This window comes from Melanotaenia boesemani, chromosome 17, assembly GCF_017639745.1.
Source record: "Melanotaenia boesemani isolate fMelBoe1 chromosome 17, fMelBoe1.pri, whole genome shotgun sequence".
NCBI lineage: Eukaryota > Metazoa > Chordata > Actinopteri > Atheriniformes > Melanotaeniidae > Melanotaenia > Melanotaenia boesemani.
The window spans coordinates 30728517-30747789 of NC_055698.1; the positions used below are offsets into that span (position 1 = coordinate 30728517).

The following is a 19273-nucleotide window of genomic DNA, read 5'->3' on the forward strand; positions in this document are numbered from 1 at the left end:
GAAAAGAACCCTGGTTATAGAATAAACTAATAAATAGTTTAAAGATTAAAAAAAATAAAAACACCATCACCAAAAGAAATGAACCAGGGGAGGGCAGCACATCCACATCTGCATTTCCTGATTATTTTCTTTCATGTAAATTAAACTTTAAATATTAAAAACTCTGTTTTTAACATAAATCATTATTCTTATCTGGATTTAATTAAAAACCGCTATTAAAACATTAAGAACAAAGATGAATGTTTGCTTTAGTCATTACTGTCCATTTCTTCCATCCATGCCTGGGACCATTATTAGTTAGCAGGACTTTCCCTGCATCCTGCTGGGGCCTGTGTTTACAAGATATTCAGCTCCGTCTCTATGCACGGTCTAGCATTGGTCTGGGCTGCAGCTCAAGCAGATCAATCATCATGATGAGCAGTCAGTCTCACTACTGCTGAGTCTTCTTGAAATTTTACAATATGGCTGCCTGGATGTTTAGCTGGGAGGCCATATGCAGCTAACAGTGTGTGTTGTAGCAGAGCCCTTAGAGCAGGACTGGGATCCTGCAGGCAGCACAGAATAAACAGCGGGTCTCAAATTTGCTGGTCGATGGAGAGCAACTGAGGTTGGTAACAAAATTATAACTGAAGAATATCAAACTAAAGAAAAGAAAAAAAATGTTCTCTCTAGCTCTTGTTCAAATTAGAGCATGGTCCTTTAACACCCTTATCTGGCCCATTATCTGGGCCTATTACTTTCCAGGGGTCAATGCACAGCAGAGCTCTCCTCACATTTTAAGGAGACATCCTGAGGGGCAGGGGAGACGTAGGATATGTTGAGGGGGTCTGGGAAAGAAGGTCAGAAGGGTATCTGGTAGGACTGCATATAAAAATTTTGGTATAAAAAAACATTTAAAAAATTTACCTTCATCGCAATATTAGCCTGTGTAACACCTGTGTAAATTACATATCACAGCAACTGTCTAAACTAGTCTATTTGCATGTTGTAAGGAACCGAAATGATGCTGTGCATTCATGCGCTGTGTGCAACAACGGTCAATCAAATGGACTTCTCCTGGATGTTCCATGTAGATGCTAACGGCTGCAGCAAGTAGAGCACATGGAGACAGCGTTGCGGTGATGGAGGGTAATGAGAGGAGCAACAAAAATTTAGACGCAGAAGAACTTAAGGCTAAAAAAAATAGCACGTCGGCTTCTTGTAAATATTTTGTTACAAGAGAGATGACACACTACAAACACAGGACCTCTGCAAGAAATGACGAAAGTTGTGCCAAGAATCAGGAGAAACACGCTATGCTGCCACCTACAGGAAAAGAACAAATCGCAGCTGTTTTGCTCCATCTTGCAGCACCGCCTTTACTGCAAGTCCCAATTACCTCGGACGACATGGACAGCAGTGTGGATATTTGTACTGATGACGTTAGACGATACAATCCAATTTTATTTGTAAAGCACTTTAAAAACAACACTGTCGACCAAATGTCTGAACACAGCAAAAGGTAAGTCAGCAAATAAATACAACACGGTAAAAACTCATACCACCATAATAATAATAATAATAATAATAATAATAATAATAATAATAATAATAATAAAACATTTACAGGTTACAATAAAAGCCAGCAACTCAGGCTGAATTAAAAGGCAATGAAAATGAATGTTTTTAAGAAGAGACTTAAAAACAGAAATCAGTCTGTCTGACATCTAGCGTTAGCTCCTTCGGGCCGGTGACTGAAATGCAGGGTCCCCGGTATGTTCACAGTTCCTGGGAAGGATATCATTTATGGAGATGTTTTTCTCTTTTTCATATTAGACATACTAGCAATTTCCCCACTGAGGGACTAATAAAGGTTTCTTTTACTATATACTTAGACATCAGAGCATTAATGGAAACTCCGCTTCCTCAGGTACACAACTGTATCTGATCTGTTTGTGTTATTTCATAAGAAGAAAAGAAGAGCTACTAAAATCTAACACCAGCCAAAAACAACGCTATTAACACCATTAAAGCAAAATCTATGAAGCTGTGAGTGGAGCTCTGTATAAGAAAAGTCCAAAGCAGCATTGAGTTCTGCACGTAAAATCTGCACGTAAGATGAAGGAGTGCAGAGAATGATTTCAGATGATAATGATCAAGTAATCCTAATTAAAAAGGTAATAAAATGGTTTAAATTGGGTTATATACTCTCTATTATTAAACTCCAACATTTATAGGTTATTTTAAACAGTTTCTGTATTTGTCTTTTAGTATTTGACTGACAGCACAGACGAACTTGGTGGAGTCATTAAAAACCAAAAAGGATAATATTGTGCAACAGAAGGAAACTTTTTTTGTTCCCACACTGTTATCTGAGCTGTACTTCCCTTTAAGACTCACAGCTGATCACACAGCAGCAAAATGCCTGAAGCCGATGTAACGTACGCTGATGTGAAGATCAGAAGACCAAAGACCAATGGTGAGCTTATTGACCTGTCCATCTGTCCTTAATGTGTGTTTAACGTCTTCATGCGGCATAAACAGAGAAAACTTAACAGTTTACTTTGGATTTAGTTGTTGCATCATTTTAAAGCCATGAAATGTGATAGAATTAGTTCTCATTTGGTTGTGTTTTATTGTTGGGATGTAAATTAATAATGCTCAAATACATGAATATTCTTTTAAATCCTTCTTGACCTCAGAAAATACATACTGGACCATATTTTGGATTATAAAGGAGAGCTTTGGTATTTTGTGGTTTGCATTGCGGTGCAGCAAAATCCATGTAAAGTTGATTTTTGTACATTTGGATGAGTGTGTGGATCGTGGAGGAATCGAGATTTTTAAGCAAAGGCCATGTTTGTTCCTGAGGCCCCGGGACTGGACCGAGGCTCAGAAGGAGGAGGCGGATGGTTGTAGGTGGACGGCTCACCTCTGGACACAAAGTGTGACTGTTTAAAACCTCTTGGTCCATTTTCCAGATCTGTTCTGTGTTGCAGATAATTTTCCATCATCAGATGACACCACGTACTCCGAAGTCAAGATAGTGAAATCTAAGCTGCCAGGTAAGTAATAACCAACCCAACAACCATGGACAAGTTGCAAATTAGCTTAATGCTATATACTCTGTATGCAAAACATCATGTGCGTATGTCTAGTTCCATGATAAATGAAGTAAAAGAAAAAAAAAAATACATCAGATATGGTTGGGGTGGGAGGTGTCTGGATGATCAGTGGGCGGAGAGTGGGCGGGTCAAGATACGCAGGAAGAGTCCACAGAGTCCATTGGCCTGGCGGGAGGAAACCCGGGTCCAGCAGACCAAGACCTATTGTAGCGAAGTTCGTCAGCTTCAAACAGAAGGAGCAGGTGAAGAACCAGGGCCGCGAACTGAAGGGAACCAACTTTGGAGTAAACGACCAATATCCGAGAGAGATCCTGGACCGACGGAGAGTCCTGTTTCCCATCAGGAGGAAATCCATCATGGAAGGTGCTCGCGCTGTCATCGCGGTGGATAAATTATTTATTAATGGACAGCTGTACTGCGACCCGGACATCACTCCATGGCTCTACTGACTTGTTATGTGCTTTAATTTCCCTGTATTCTCACTAGATCATGTTATATCCTTAAAACTGCCATAAAAGATAATTTAGTTAACAGTAAATCCACTGCCCGTCTCCACTACACTGCTCTCAGCACAGATGCGTTTTTTAAATTACTTTTTTCCTTTGGCACTGTCGCTCTTTTCACTCTTTACACTTCTTCTCTCCGACCCTTTAACAGTTAACGGTAACACTTGTCATTATATTATATACACATCAACACTTTTCATGATTCACAGGAACACACACAGAACAGCACAAGCGCACATACATCCCTGTCACAACCAGCTGGCAGATACACATGCACGCGGAGAAGAAGTGGGATGCATGCACACACGCTTCAGTAATATGCATATAGCCTCATCTCTGTGGTTAGTTCATGAACGAACTCACATTTGTCACTTGGAATGTGCGTGGAGCTGGCACAAGGGAAAAGAGGTTAAAAATTTTTAATCGTTTGCAAGAAATGAAAGCAGATATAATATTACTCCAAGAGACTCATTTATCAAACTCAACAATAGATCTTCTCTCAACAACCCAGTTTCCACACGTGTATTCAGCTTGTTATAATTCTAGGCAGAGAGGAGTAGCAACTCTCATTAATAGAAGGCTAAATTTTGATATAGATGATACAATCATAGATCCAGAAGGCAGATTTATAAAAGTTACATTATCTATTAAAAATGTTAAGTTATGTATCGCAAATATATATGGTCCAAATATAGATGATCCCTCCTTCTTTCACTCCCTCTTCGCCTCACTCTATGGTCACTCAGATAACACATTAATTATAGGAGGTGATTTTAACATTATACTGGACAAACATAGTACCACAGGAGCTCATCGAGTCTGGAAATCCTCAGAAACTGTTAAATAGTACATGAAGGATTTTGGTCTCTGTGATGCTTGGCGCTCTCACCATCCCACACTAAGAGAATACACCTTCTTCTCTTCAGTTCACCATTCCTATTCTAGATTAGATTATTTCTTAACTAGCAGCTCGCTGATGAATGACATGTCAGAAATCAGAATCCATCCTATTAGCATTAGTGATCACGCACCAGTATCATTCACTCTGAGAAGTAAGAGCAATAAACCAGCAACTAGAAACTGGAGATTTAATAAGTCATTACTTAAAGATCCTGGGTTTATCAGCTACACTCAAAAAAATGATTCTTGGCATAAACATGAAACAATATTTTCAAGTAAAATGTAACTGAAATGTGTTAAATTACAACTTTATTTGTCCTATATAAATAAACCTTATGTAAATATACTTATTGCAAAGGTAATGTAAATACATCGAGTAAAGATTATTTTATTTGATCACCTAACAGTCAGGCTCTAACGCAGTGGGCGTGTGCAAGTCTGTCACGTTCATGTGACGTTGTCATCAACCGTTACCTATGAGTTCGAGTCACTTTCTGCACCGACAGAGTTGGCGTTGAGGATTTTGCATTGCTTCTTGCTGACTAAGGGGGACAAATGTCGCGTTAAAGTTTTAAGGTAAGCCTAATTATTAACATTATACTACGTCTTGGGCAGTAAAATGCTTTTTTGAAGATATATTGATGCTTAAGTATATTAACGTTCACGAAGATAGTTTTGACATATATAATTTTGAGAGGCTGGTGACGTTAGCTTATAGCGCCAGCTAGCAGCACCGTTCCGAGCCTATTATTTAAGCATTTCACCGAAATGTAAGAGACTGACTGGACTACTCCCGCTCAGGCTGCGTTATTTGCTAAAATACTGCGGGTGTCGTCGCTGCAGAGACCCGGCCGGGGACTGCCATTTACACTAAGTGGGACTCGATGCACTATATCTAATAGCTAGCGCTAGGCTAACGTTACTGCCACGTGGGGGGTCGGGATGGCGGTGGGTCTCTTGTCAGTGAGTGTTGAATTTTAACTACACAGGGTTAATCCTGTGGTGCCATTGTGTTGTCCAGCTAATTAAAAAAGAAAAAAAAAATGTAAAGTGATATTTTTTCCAATACTTAGGACGCATCATCACAGAGTCAAATCAACAGTCGACAGCACTCGCGTTTTGCATGGGCAGCCTCTCAAATTAGGTGAGTGCATATGGTATTGTTAAGGCCTTATTAATTAAGCCACAGTTCTCTACAGAAACGTTATATATGTTAATACTGTTTTTCTTTTTTTTCTTTTCTAGGTGGAACATGTGAATGGGTGAATGGGAATGTAAGGTGTGTGGAAAGTCAGTAGTAAGTAGATATGAGTTGCTTAAACATTGCAAGCTAAAACATGGCCATCATGGAAATAGGTTCAGGCATCCCTGCCCATATTCTGATTGTCCATGTACATTTAGACTATGGAACAGTCTTTTGAGTCATATATACCGTGCCCACAAAACCCACACATCTTCAAAGCTGTCTGAGTTATCTATATTTTCATGTCAGTTGTGTACATGTCATGAACTTGCAAATGAACGAGATTACTTCAGTCATGTAAATGAACATTTACGGAGACATGAAACCGTAACGTGCATGTTCAAAGGTTGTGCTTTTAAAAGTAACATCTACAGTACATTTCATAGCCATAAGAACAGGAAACATAATCCCCATACTTTAAACGATTTTAAAGCTGAGGTTGTCACTGTTGTTGCTAGGTCACAGGAATCAGACAATTCTGTAACTGATAATGTTTTTTGTGCTGCAGACACAGATGTAGAATCTGAAGCTGATATAGGTGCACATACTTCCAGTATTGAAGATCTTTCCAAAGCTATTGAACAGAATATTGCCTCAGTTATATTAAAGTTAGAACATATTTTGTTTGTACCAGCTACAGCTATTGATGAATTACTGCAGGAATTACACTATCTATTAAGCTCTGTATCTGTTCCAATCACATTTAATAGCTTGTCTAACATCCTTAAAAACCATTGTGTTCAAGTTGATGAGTCAGTTGTCAAAGAGCTTGCTGAAGTAGTGTGCAAGTCCTGTCCTTTGGCCAAAACTTTTGCAAAAGATGGTCCACTGGCTACAGCTCATAAAAGGAAACGATATTATAAAGAACATTTCAATGTGGTAAACCCAGTTGAATACATCCTTGATCCTAAGACCAATGAGACATTTCAATATATTCCTCTTTTGCCCTCTCTTCAGCATCTGTTAAGTAACGGTGACATTTTAGAAAGTGTAATCCATACACACAAGACACAGGAAAATATATTGGGTGCAGTACAGTATAAATCAATAAGGGATGGAATTTACTTCAAAGAAAATTGTTTTTTGTCTGGGAAGGATTTGAAGTTATCAATATCACTATATGTGGATGACTTTGAGGTTTGCAACCCCTTAGGCACATCCAGAAAAACTCACAAACTTTGTGGTGTATACTGGATTTTGAATAATTTACCACCTGGATCTCATTCATCTCTTTCTTCCATCTACTTAGCAGTATTATGCAAGAGTGCTAATGTAAAGGTATATGGGTATGAAAAAGTTTTAGAGCCCCTTTTACAAGATTTGGTCATTTTAGAGAAACATGGTGTTTTTATTGCAGGCCTTGGAGAGTTCGTGAAAGGCACAGTCCACTCAGTCATTGCAGATAATTTAGGAGCCCACGGGATAGCAGGATTCACTGAAAGCTTCTCTGGTGCCTACTTCTGCAGGTTTTGTACAGGTGAGAGATCAGATATTCAAGTCAGGACATTTTAACATTCGAACAAAAGACCTACATGAGGCACACATTAAGTTTGCAAGAGAGAACTCAACAATCTGTTGTGGAGTAAAGAGAGAGTGTTTTTTTACTACAAATCTTTCTCATTTTCATGTCACTCGGGGCTACCCTCCTGACATTGTTCATGACTTATTTGAGGGTGTTGTTCCAGTTGAGATTGCCCTCTGCATTCGTGAATTAATTTCCAAAAAATATCTATCTCTTGACACACTGAACAAGTTAATCCTGAACTTTCCATACAAGTGGGGAGATAGAACAAATAAACCTCATATGATACCACGCACATACACCTCTACAAAGTCCATAAGAGGTAATGCTCACAAAAATTGGAATTTGTTGAGGTTGCTCCCATTTATAATAGGTGACTTGGTACCAGAGGCAGAGCCTGCTTGGCTTATGTTGCTTGACTTAAAAGAAATAGTGGAACTCGCTGTTGCCCCTCTTCATAATAAAGAGACCATTGCCTACCTGGACTCTAAAATCATAGAACACAGAGATAGATTCTTGGATCTTTTTCCTGCGCAGCTCTTACCAAAGCATCACTTTCTTGAACATTACCCTCAAATGATTGAATGTTTCGGACCTTTAGTAGGGCAGTGGACTATGAGGTTTGGGGCAAAACATAGCTTCTTTAAGCAGGTTGCTCGTCATACAAATTGTTTCAAGAATATACCACTCACCTTAGCAACCAAACATCAGCAAATGATTGCATATCATATTAGTGCATTACATCTTAAATCTGCTTTGGAAGTTGGAAATGTTTGCACACTTCCTGTGGATGTACTGAACAAGGAAGTAGTGGCAAGCTTCAGGCAGAAATACCCCAAGCTGAATGATGTACTTCTAACCAAAAGTGCAACCATCAAAGGAATGTCCTACAGAATTGGCATGCTAATTCCATATGGTTCAACTGGTGGCCTGCCCGAGTTTGCAGAAATCCTTCAAATCTGCATTGTTGAAAACAGTTTGAGCTTTGTTGTAAGAACACTGTGTGCATGGTATCATGAGCATTTCAGAGCGTATGAGCTCACCACATCTCCTAATAGAGAGGTTGCCCTTGTTGATATTGAAAACCTGACCGATGCTTACCCACTCTGTGACTACACGGTAGGTGTGAGACGGATGGTTACGTTGAAAAGGCACATTATAGTTTAAGGTAGGTCCATAATGACACTTTCCTTTCTCATTAATCTTATGAAGTAGGGGTGTAACAAATAATTGCATGATCATTTGTCAATCATCTGAAAAATTGTTGAATTAATCTGTTTTTTGTTTTTTTGTTTTTTTTAAATTTTATTTCAAGATGTCAAGTCCCATCCATCTGAGAGTTGTCTTTGGCACAGATGACGCCAGGAAGCTTACCCTCATATCAGGGATACCAGCATCTGTGGATCAGCTTGTTCTTGAGATAAAGACTGTTTTTGGACTTGAACAGCAGTTCAGGCTTCAGTATAAAGATGCAGACTTTGGCAATGAATTTGTCAATCTCAATTCAACTAGTGACATAAGAGACAAGGATACTCTGAAAGTGGTATTTTTTGCATGTGAAGAAACTAGCTCCAGCATTCCAGGGACTCCACCTTGCACCCCAGTGGCTTCTTCCACTACATCCCACAGCTCTGTGAACCCCCTCAGCTCTCCATCCTCGGACAGGGACGGATTTTCTTCTGACCACTCGTTTGGCAGCGCAGACACCGTCATTTTGGATCCAGCTCCAGAATCAAGAACCTCTTCTTGGCCTCCACTCTTCATTGTTCCCTGTTTTTCCTATTTTGCTGAAATACAACTCCAAAGAGCAAATGCAGAATTCAGAGCAAATGGCACTCTTCTTACTCCTCCCCCAAAACTATGAATGGATATCCTGGAAGGTATGGCGGAACAGATCTTTAAATACACAGCATACCTGAGTGTTTCCCAAATTGAAGAGGCTGCTGAGGTCTTAGTGCATACACATCCTTGTTTGAGGGAAAGAGGAACTCTTGCTGGCCATGAAGGTTGGAAACAGTATTTAAAGACAAAAGTTGCCAATTTTCGCACAAAACTGAGCAAAATTGGACACCCTGAAGTCAGTGTAAACTCCCTCAAGAACAAGCGCAAAGGTCAAGAAAAGGCGGCCGCAAATATCAAAAAACCAAGAAAAGCAGAGGTTAATTTTCTCCCATCATTCCCTAGTGGTGAAACAGGAGAGAGTCTTGAGAATGAAAGAGTGGCTCTCTTGTCAGAGGTGAAAAAGAAAAACAATGAGGCTGTGGTCAAGGAGAAAATGCAAAAGACCTTCTCCTACAGACGTCAGGAGGTTGTCCAGAACTCACCTTTAATCTCTGAGTTTGTGAACAGATGGCCTGCCTTGTTCACAGTGAGTGAGGTGAGTATTACTGTTGATATTTTGCACACTGCTCTGCAGCACATAATTCCAAAATTATGTGCTGATAAAAATTTCCTGGGGGGGGGAAGATTATTCTATTCTGTATTAACTAGCTGTTTCCCTTATAGATAAATGCAGAATTCATGCGGATAACAACGATGCCACTTCAAGCTAAGTTCTTGGCAGAACTTGACAAATACACAGCTAATTTGATGAAGGTCTTCAGCAGTAGAGGAGGAGCTGCTGGAAGGAAGATCAAACTCCTCATGGCTCCAACAGCTAAGGCAAGTGCATTAAACTGTGGATTATTTAGCCAAATGTTTTTTTTCCTATGCAAAATCTCCTTTCCCATCTACCTTCTACTGTTTCATTGTTTCCTCATTTGTCTTGTTTTCCTCCATCCACCCTCTGTCTGATTCCTTAAGTTTTTCTTCCTTTGCTTCCATTTTTTCTTTCTTTCATAGATGAGTGATGTAGGACCCCTTTCCCTTTTTGTTGTCTTCAACTTCTATACTTAATCTGTCTTCATCTGACCTTAACCATAACCTTCTTCTGTCTTTCATCTTTCTACTTCTTTCTACTTCTTTTTTACACCTTTCCTCTTTAAAGGCATAAAAGGTATCTTGAAAAATATTTTTTTTATTATACATTCTTTTGCAGAGTGAAGACATTGTAGTCAAGAGGGACTGTGTACTTTTACAGTCTGTTTGTCTATCTCAATGAGGACAGAAATGCTCTCATCAAGGAGTACTTGGTCAGTAATTGGATTTTACTGTGACCGTACAGTTTTTAACACTCAATGTTTTATCAGTTTAATTCAAAATTGTCAAATTGTTTTTCACTTTTAGGATGTCAACAGTGAGCAAGCTGAGAGAGAGATTGCACAGACCACCATGGGGGTTTATGTTATCCGAAAAGATGGTGCTGATGATGAGGAAAAGCCAGAGGATGTTGGAGTGGTGATTGAGGGTGTGGAACTGCTATGCAACCTGGGAAGTGTTGCCTTTGGATGTGTCATGCTTTTTGGACTGATCTACACACTCAACTTGAGCTATCCCCAGGAACACAAGTTCACATTTGAGTTCTTCCAGAAAGTGTTGATGAATTTGGATGGTCACAAACTGTCCCCAAAGGTCCAAACACTCAAAATAAAGATGCTTCAATGAGCTCATAAGTTAATGTAATAGACATTTGAGCCTGCCACAGTTTGGCTTGTTCGACATTACCATTTGTATCTTTGCCTCTTTGACTTTATTTGAACCTGCAGGTCGTTCTTATGATGTACTGTTGAAGGAACCTGCATCATTTCCAATGTAATCCATATGATTGCATCATACATCCTCATTATGTCATCACTGCTGTTATTTCACATGTTAAACACTAAACAGGACTAGCAGGACTTGCTTGGGGCTTTCTCCAGAAGAGGCTAATTTTTTTTCACCTTGAATAATTTCTAAGAAAATTTTGAAGTCTGTTTGTTTTATTTGATTTTACCTTTTCAAATTAGTTGAGGATAACTGCAGTGAACTTTCAAATGATGGTGTTTGTGATTGGATGTATTTTTTTGCTTGAAAACTTTGTTATGCAAAATACACTCAGTGGTCATTTTATGATGTGAGTTATTGATGGTTTCTGATTTGCTCTTTCCATTTACACTCATGAGCGAGGCAGAATATTAGATATGGTTCAAATCTTGTACTTTCATTCTCATCTGTTGTAATAACACCTTGTAGAGCATTTCATCTTTTATGTAATATTGTTTTGGGTACAATACATAACTAAGCCCTGTTCCTGCATTCCATATTGGTATAATCCACCTGACAACCTTTTCACTTTGCTACAAAATGTCAAATGCAATTAATGATCCTGAATGTTCAGGTGTTGTATTTTGTGCTATATTGTGCCTTTGCACTGCCTCTTACATAGTGGAAAGGTGTTGGCTTACAGGCCAAAAGTCATGGTTGTTTTCAAAGTTGAAAAATGTTTGCTAGCATGGACAGTGATATCACACTATCTGCATCTAGTGTGTGTGCCAGGTGTGATGCCTTTTTAGACTGTTTAAAATCCAACACATTGGACAGGGGGTACAGTGGCATCACTACAATGCAGACACATTTAAACGTTGCTGTAATTTTGTTGTTACTTGTTACTGGCAATAAAATTTTCACAACTATGCTGTGTTTTGCTTTGTGATTTATGACAAAAGACAGAACAGCCAGTTTGAAATGCATTACTATTGTATATATGATACTTTAATAAATACATAGAGTTTATGTGAAAGTTCGCATAAACTGTATATAGATAACTGAATAAACACATAAAGTTTATGCATATGTGACCGTGCGTGCTCTGCAGCTCTTCTGCTAATGCTAATGCTATTTAAGGGGTCCAACCAGACCGGGAGAACAATGGCTCTCTCTCTCTCCTCTTAGGCTAACTACCCTTTTTAGTGAGAGCACTTAAGTCACTGTAATGTGGAATCCTGTTTGAATAAAAGGACGGGCTGAGGCAACTGGTCCCCTCAGGATCACAAAGTTTATTACAACAGAAAGAAACACAAAAAAACAAGGTACAACCCTGATCCACAGCAGCAGGGGAGGAGGCGCCACTCCACTGGCTGCAGTAACAGTCAGGTAGGGCTATCAAAGTGGAGAGGGACTACTGCGCGGGCCCAAGCTGCTTCGTTAACAAAACATGCAGTAAAACCAAATAAATTAAGCTTAAGAAAAACCACAGCAACCTATGTATAATCAATAAAAGATAAAACCAATACAAACGAAGCAGTGCTGGACCACCCCACACCACGCCCAATCCTGTCTGTTGGCGCCACTGTGGGGCCTCCACGCCAACCGCTGGTAGCAGCTAAAATCAGTATCCTGAGGGGAAAACAACAACGGGTACGTATTAGTAAAAGGAAAGCTAATAAAAGAAACAACAGTTAATCCATAAAAGTGGTTTTAAAAGGAATGATAATAAAAGACCCGGAACAAAACGGCAATGCGAGGATGTTGGCACCTACAGAACAAACAAAGTCAAACAATTAATAAAAGCTCCAGGTGCCACACCAAGCTTGCCACACACACACAGTTACCTTTTCAGCAAGAGACAGGAGGCAGGAATGACCCTAAACCCTCCTGTGATACACCCGTCTTTATAAAAGAGAAGAAAAGGAACCATTATTCACAATAATAAAACACGATAAAACACACGGCTGAGACGCCATACCTTCTATCTTTGTAGGGCGTTCCACTCGTGTGGCAATGAGTCACCTGGACCCTGAAACGGTACCTACACCGGCAGGAGAGAAGGCAACTCAGCATGCTGTTTTGTAAACAAACTATAACAACCTTAAATTGTTTGCCTACCGAGCCAGGGGTGCACGACGCAACCAGATGCAGATGACTATGCCCACGAACCTACTACCGTGGTGTCCTAGCTGTCTTTTATAGCCGCCGTCAATCACCAAGCCGGTGTGTGCGCCGTTCGCCAACCCGGAAGTACGCCGCCTGTTCCTTCCAGCTCCTTCCGGTTACCTTCGTTCCGCCCGGTTACACATAAGTTTGCATTAAGTTTAATCAGATCTGGCTAAGTTATTTGATTTATTCACATTGGCATGGTATGATAGAAACACACTAAAGTAAATGGGACCTTCACATTGAATTTATGTAATAAAATTGCATGGAAAAACTACATGTAATTAAAATACTTAAAGTCTACGTTTTTGGCATGATTATTTTTTTGAGTGTACTTCAAAAGAGAATGGTCCTTATATCTAGAAAATAACGACTTGCCAGAAACTTCAGCGTGTGTTCTTTGGGAAGCAGGAAAAGCAGTAATGAGAGGGAAAATAATTTCCTTCTCTTCTCATAAGAAAAAGAAGGAAACTTTGAGAATCTCAGAGTTAGAACTCAGAATTAAATCCTTAGAGGAGCTTACCATGTCTCCCCAGAAGAACACATACTAAATGCTATAAGGAAAGCTAAACTTGAACTTAATGAAATAATAGATAAAAAGACGCAACTCTTGGTGCAAAGACTTCGCTTGGAGAACTTTGAGCATGGAAATAAATCTGGAAGCTCTCCAGCATATGCCCAACAACAAAGCTCCAGATGGTTACCCAGCAGAATTCTACAAAGAATTCTGGACAATGCTGGCACCCACTTTCTACAATATGATATTAGAAATAAGAGAAAAACAAAAAATACCTTCAAATATGAACCTAGCCAATATTACTCTATTATTAAAACCAGGTAAAGACCCGACACTTCCATCCAGTTTCCGTCCAATTTGGCCAGAAGAATAGAAAAAATAACCCCTCTAATAATACATCCTGACCAAATAGGCTTTATTAAAGGTAGACATTCCTCTACTAACATGCGTAGATTAATTAACATCATAGATTATTCTACTCTACATAATCTGGAATCCACAGTCATTTCTTTAGACGCAGAAAAAGCATTTGACCGAGTAAACTGGAAATTTTCATTTGCAACGTTAAACAAATTTGGGTTTGGGTCATCTTTCATAGATTGGATGAAAATATTATATAACAAGCCAAATGCATGTGTGAAGACCAATGATCAAACCTCTCCAAGCTTCTGTTTGCAGAGAGGCACCAGACAGTGCTACCCGCTTTCTCCATCACTCTTTGCTATTTTTATTGAACCCCTAGCTGCTGCCATATGACAAAATAAAGAGATTAAAGGAATCCATGCCAAAAATATAGAACATAAAATAAGTCTTTATGCTGATGATGCATTACTTTTCCTCCAGAACTGACCGACATCTCTCCCCCAGACAATCACACTTATTAACACATTCTCATCAATATCTGACTACTCTATTAACTGGTCTAAGACTATTATTATGCCCATCAACTGTGACCTACAAAACACACCCAATACTACAATACAGTCTGGAAACATTAGATACCTAGGCATAGACATTTCCCCCAGGTTATCAGAACTAACAAAGCTAAATTATGTCCAGCTACTTAAAGCAATAGAGGATGATCTCTCACAGTGGAGGCGCTTACCCATATCACTCATGGGGAGGGTTGCCACAGTTAAAATGATGGTTCTATCTAAAGTAAACTACCTGTTTTCAATGATACCCACTAAACCATCCTCCAGCTGGTTTAAGTCACTGGACTCACATATATCTAAATTTTTATGGAAAAACAAACCATGACGTACCAGTCTAAAAACTTTACAACAGACTAAAGATAGAGGCAGATTGGAGCTACCCAACTTTAATCATGTTTTCTTAGCTAACAAACTGCAGTATACCTCCAAATGGCTTAAACCTAGCAGTCTGGATGAATCATGGTTAGATGTAGAGCAAGCATTGTGTGAGGATGTGTTTATCTCTGACCTGCCATTCATCAGCTCAACCATCAAAACACATCAAATCAAATCAAATCAAATCAAATCAAATCAAATCAAATCAAATCAAACTTTATTTATATAGCACTTTTCATGCATGATTGCAGCACAAAGTGCTTCACATAATAAAAATGCAACAGTTTTTGCATCTTAATAAGTGTTTTAAAAGCATTAATATCAGTTCCTCTTTAGTGGCTTGGTGGGAATTTCTAAAAATAACCAAATCCTCACTTTTTCCATGTAAGTTTACACCCGTCTGGAACAACCCTAACATCCTGCAAAACAAAAAGCTTATCAGTTTTACTCAATGGAAAAATAAAGGAATAAAACAGAACATATAATAGAAAATGGAAACTTCTTGTCATTTAATATTCTCACTTCACAATATGGAATCAGTAGCAAATTTTTTTTAGAATATCACCAGCTTAAATCTATTATATGTAAAAAATATACCATTAATCAATTAAACTTACAGCTACCTATTAGGGTGGCAGAATTCATGAATCTCAATGCCCCAAAGCTATTATCAAAAACATATAGACTATTATCCAAACTAGAAGACTCAATCTGTCTTCCAACTTCAAAATGGGAGGGTGACTTATCCAGTAACTTTAATAAAGATAAATGGTCACAAATATGTTTAAACACCTTTAAAATGACTAAAAATTCAAATATGCAACTAATACAATTCAAAATTCTGCATAGAACTCATTATACAGGACAAAGGATGTTCAGGATGGGTCTGTCACAATCAAACATCTGCACACACTGCAATGAAAACACACCTGACAACTACCTCCATGCCTTGTGGTCCTGCACACCTGTCCACAGGTTCTGGCTTCAAGTATGTGTGGACATGTCAACATGGTTTAAATGTAATATTCCTACAATCCCCGCACTATGTCTACTAGGTGACTTGGGTGACATTAATATGGCAATAAACTCTGCACACATGATACGGACAGCATTATGCATCGCAAAGAAAACTATCCTTGTGAACTGGAAAAACAAAAATAATCTGTGTATTCAGCAGTTTAGGACTCTCTTAGTTGACCACATCAGTAGTGAGACAAAGTCTGCCTCCTCAAAGAACTATTCAGCTGAATCTCATTCCCTCTGGTCCCCTGCGCTTAGTTCTGTGAGGACTGTGACCTCGTTGCTGTGGGGGTTGGGAAATGGCCGGGAGTGACTGGTGGTTGCGGATTCTTTGTCCTTTGTGGTTTCCCGTGGTGCGGGACCATGCTGCTCTGCGGTGGGGGTGGCTCTGGGTCTGGCCCTGTTGGGGGCTGTGGGGGCCAGTGGTTGGAGTCGCTTCGTGGCGGGGGGCGAGGCCACTGGTGACGCCTGGGTTGGTGGGCGTTGGTCCTGGGCCGGGTGGCCGGGCTATTCTGGGGCGGGCTGGGCGGGGGTTCTGGGCTCTGGTGCCTGGGGGTGGTCCTCCTCCCTCCGGTGTGGTGGGGTCCGTATGTGCCGGGGGTCTGGGCCTGCCCGGATGTGCTGCCGTGGTGTCGGTTGGTGCATGCTCTGGTGTCTGGTTGACGCCCTGGGATCCAGGGTATGGCCCGGGGGCAGGAGGGGTGTAGGGGTTTGAAGGAGGGCTGAGCGGGATTCTGGGGATTATAGGGGGAGGTTCTGGGGTGTGAGACAGGGATGCTTGTATGTTGTGTGTGTGTCTATACTTTGGATGATGTTTGTGTGGGTGTGGGGGTATGTTTGTGTGCGTGCAGGGGTATGTTTGTGTGCGTGCATGTGTTAGAATGAGTGGGGGTGTGTCTGGGGAGTGAGAGTGGGAGGGTTGTATGCTGTGTGAGTGTTTATATTGTGTGGGTGGGGCTGACAGGGCATGTATGAGTTAGGATGAGTGGGAGTGTGCGAGGAAATAGGTGTGTGCATGTGTTTCTGTGTGTGGTTGGGGCAGGGTTAAGTGCACTGGGAGGGCCTGGGCAGGCCTGGGGGTGGTGTGCCGTGGGTCTGCAGCTGTCCCCATCCTCTCATTCCCTGTTAGGGATGTGGGAGGGTGGGTAAGTTCTAGGGTCGGTGACGGCTCACTGGCTGTGGTCCCTTAATGGCCCGGTCATGGGGGGGCGGCCTCTCCTGGCCTGTCTTGCCCTGGGGGGCCTCCTGGGGAGCGGGGGTGCCTAATGCCACTAGAGGCTCATCATCCAGAGGGAAGTTTGCTTCCCTCTGGACGTACATCCCCGGACCCCTCTTACTTCCCGCTCCTACTGTCTCACACACATGCACACACACGTAGGGAGCTGGGAGGCGTGGAGCCTTGCGGGGTGGAGCGGAGGGAGCTATTCAGTGGTCTCCTTGGATGCACCCCGTGGAGACTCGCCTCTCAGTTTTAAATGCACCGAGACACCAAAACACAAGAAACACAACACACAAACAACACCTGGGTGGCATGACATGCGGTGCATGTCGGGCGGGGCCATTTAGGTGGCCCAGCTCCCGGCTCATTACGGTCACTGCCCCTCAATTTTAATTGCACACAACACACACCACACAAACAGTCAGGAGCGGGGAGGGAGAGGGTGTTGGGGACCTCTCACACCCTGTTCCCCCTGTGTGTCACTGGGGGCGGGCGGGGGGAGGTGGTTGCCCCGGGGCTGGGTCCCGGGGTGGCTGCGCTGGTGGGCTGCTGGCTCTGTGGGTGTTGGGTCAAGGGGGGGTGCTTGGGGCTCGCTGTCCTCTGGTCCGCCTGGGGTGTCCCCCACGGGGCATGGTGGGTGGGTTATGTGTGACATGACTGTGTGATGGTGTGTGCTTGTGGGTACGGCACAGGGGAGGGTGTGAGTGTGGGGTTATATGGGGTGCAGATTGGAGTAGGTAGGGAGTAGGGGGAGGGGGTCGATGGCGCCCTGGTTCCCGGGGTGTGCGGCTGGAACATTGGGGTATGTGCTGGCCTACGCCGGGTGGCTGTCTGGGGGGGCCTGGTCCTCCTAGGCATGTTGCGGGCCCTCTGCCTTTGGGGGGTGGGGCGACCGCCTCTGGGCTCCTGGGGCCCTGGGCCCTTCGCTTGGGCTGCCCTGGGTAGCCGGTCCCTGGCGGGGCCGGCGGCTGCTGATCTTGGCCCACTGGGAACTGTGCCCCAAGACCGTGGGGGGCTCTTGCTCTCCTCTGCCGCCCTTTGGGTGGGGCTGGAGTCGTCTTCGTGGTGGGGTAGCTTGGGTTGGTGCTCCGGGGCTTCTGCTGAGGGCCCGGGTCTCTGGCCCTGGTCTTCCTCTGACCTCCGTAGAGGCGTGGTCGCATTTGCACGATCTCACTCACCACTCTTCACTCCTTATTCCTCATGCTCTGCAAGCACAGTAACTGAGTTTTCCAGTGGGTTTTTATACTAAGCAATAATTTTTTTTTTAAATTTTTCCTGTGAGTTAGTATGTGGTCGCTGTTATGCTACTTTCATGATATGTCTTTTAGATTTGGTTATTATTTAAAAACTCTTAATGACTAGCAGCTCTGTTTATTTCTGTGTGTGTGTTTCTGTTTTTTGTTTTTGTAAAAGTTGTAGGAAATTTTCTGGTGTGTTCATGTACAGGTGTAACAGTTTGTTGTCTGGTGATGGTGTGGATTGAAGGGTCGTTTCCTTCTGTCTGTGATCTTTTTGTCTCCTTTCTTCTTTCCCTTTTGCATCTTTTTGCTATTTTCCATCTTTTTCTGTCCCCTCTGGTCAGGTGCAGCAAGATTACATAGATTCCGTGATTCAAAGTAAATAAATAAATGAATCATATTATCAAGAGGAGCCTAACCCATAGGCCTCCCCTTGGCAGAGCAAATTTGTTCAGCACGATACAGCAACCAGATTATCATTTTGCTTGCTATGATGCTGGACAGGACAAGTTAAAAAAAAAAAAAAAGAAACAAACAGACATTTTAAAGCCGAACAGATATAAAACATGGACAAAAAGGGTTCAGAGAGGAAAACATAAAAACAGGACAAAAAAGAAATGAACCAGAGGAGGGCAGCACATCCACATTTGTGTTTCCAGATAGTTTTAAACATGAAAATTAAATCAAACCTTAAATAAAATGAATCCAAACAAACCAACCACTTATCAGTGACGTCAGTATTTAGTAAATCAACCGATTTATCTGAATTAAATAAAAACAGCTGTTAAAACATGAGGAACTAGACTGTTGATGAAGTCTAGTCTAGTCATCTTTTAAACTCAACAGGAAGTTGTTTCGACACAAAGCTGTGAAACATGAATGTGTTGCACAGAATTTCTTCCTG

General features: G+C 41.5%; 1 long non-coding RNA gene across 1 annotated transcript; it reads left to right on the top strand.

The window, feature by feature from the left end:
- The first annotated feature begins 7016 nt into the window (after positions 1 to 7016).
- Positions 7017 to 9514, top strand: LOC121656600. Its single transcript, XR_006013423.1, has 3 exons — positions 7017 to 7031; positions 7111 to 7230; positions 8591 to 9514. It is a non-coding gene; the product is annotated as an uncharacterized LOC121656600 (long non-coding RNA).
- Positions 9515 to 19273: the final 9759 nt, after the last annotated feature.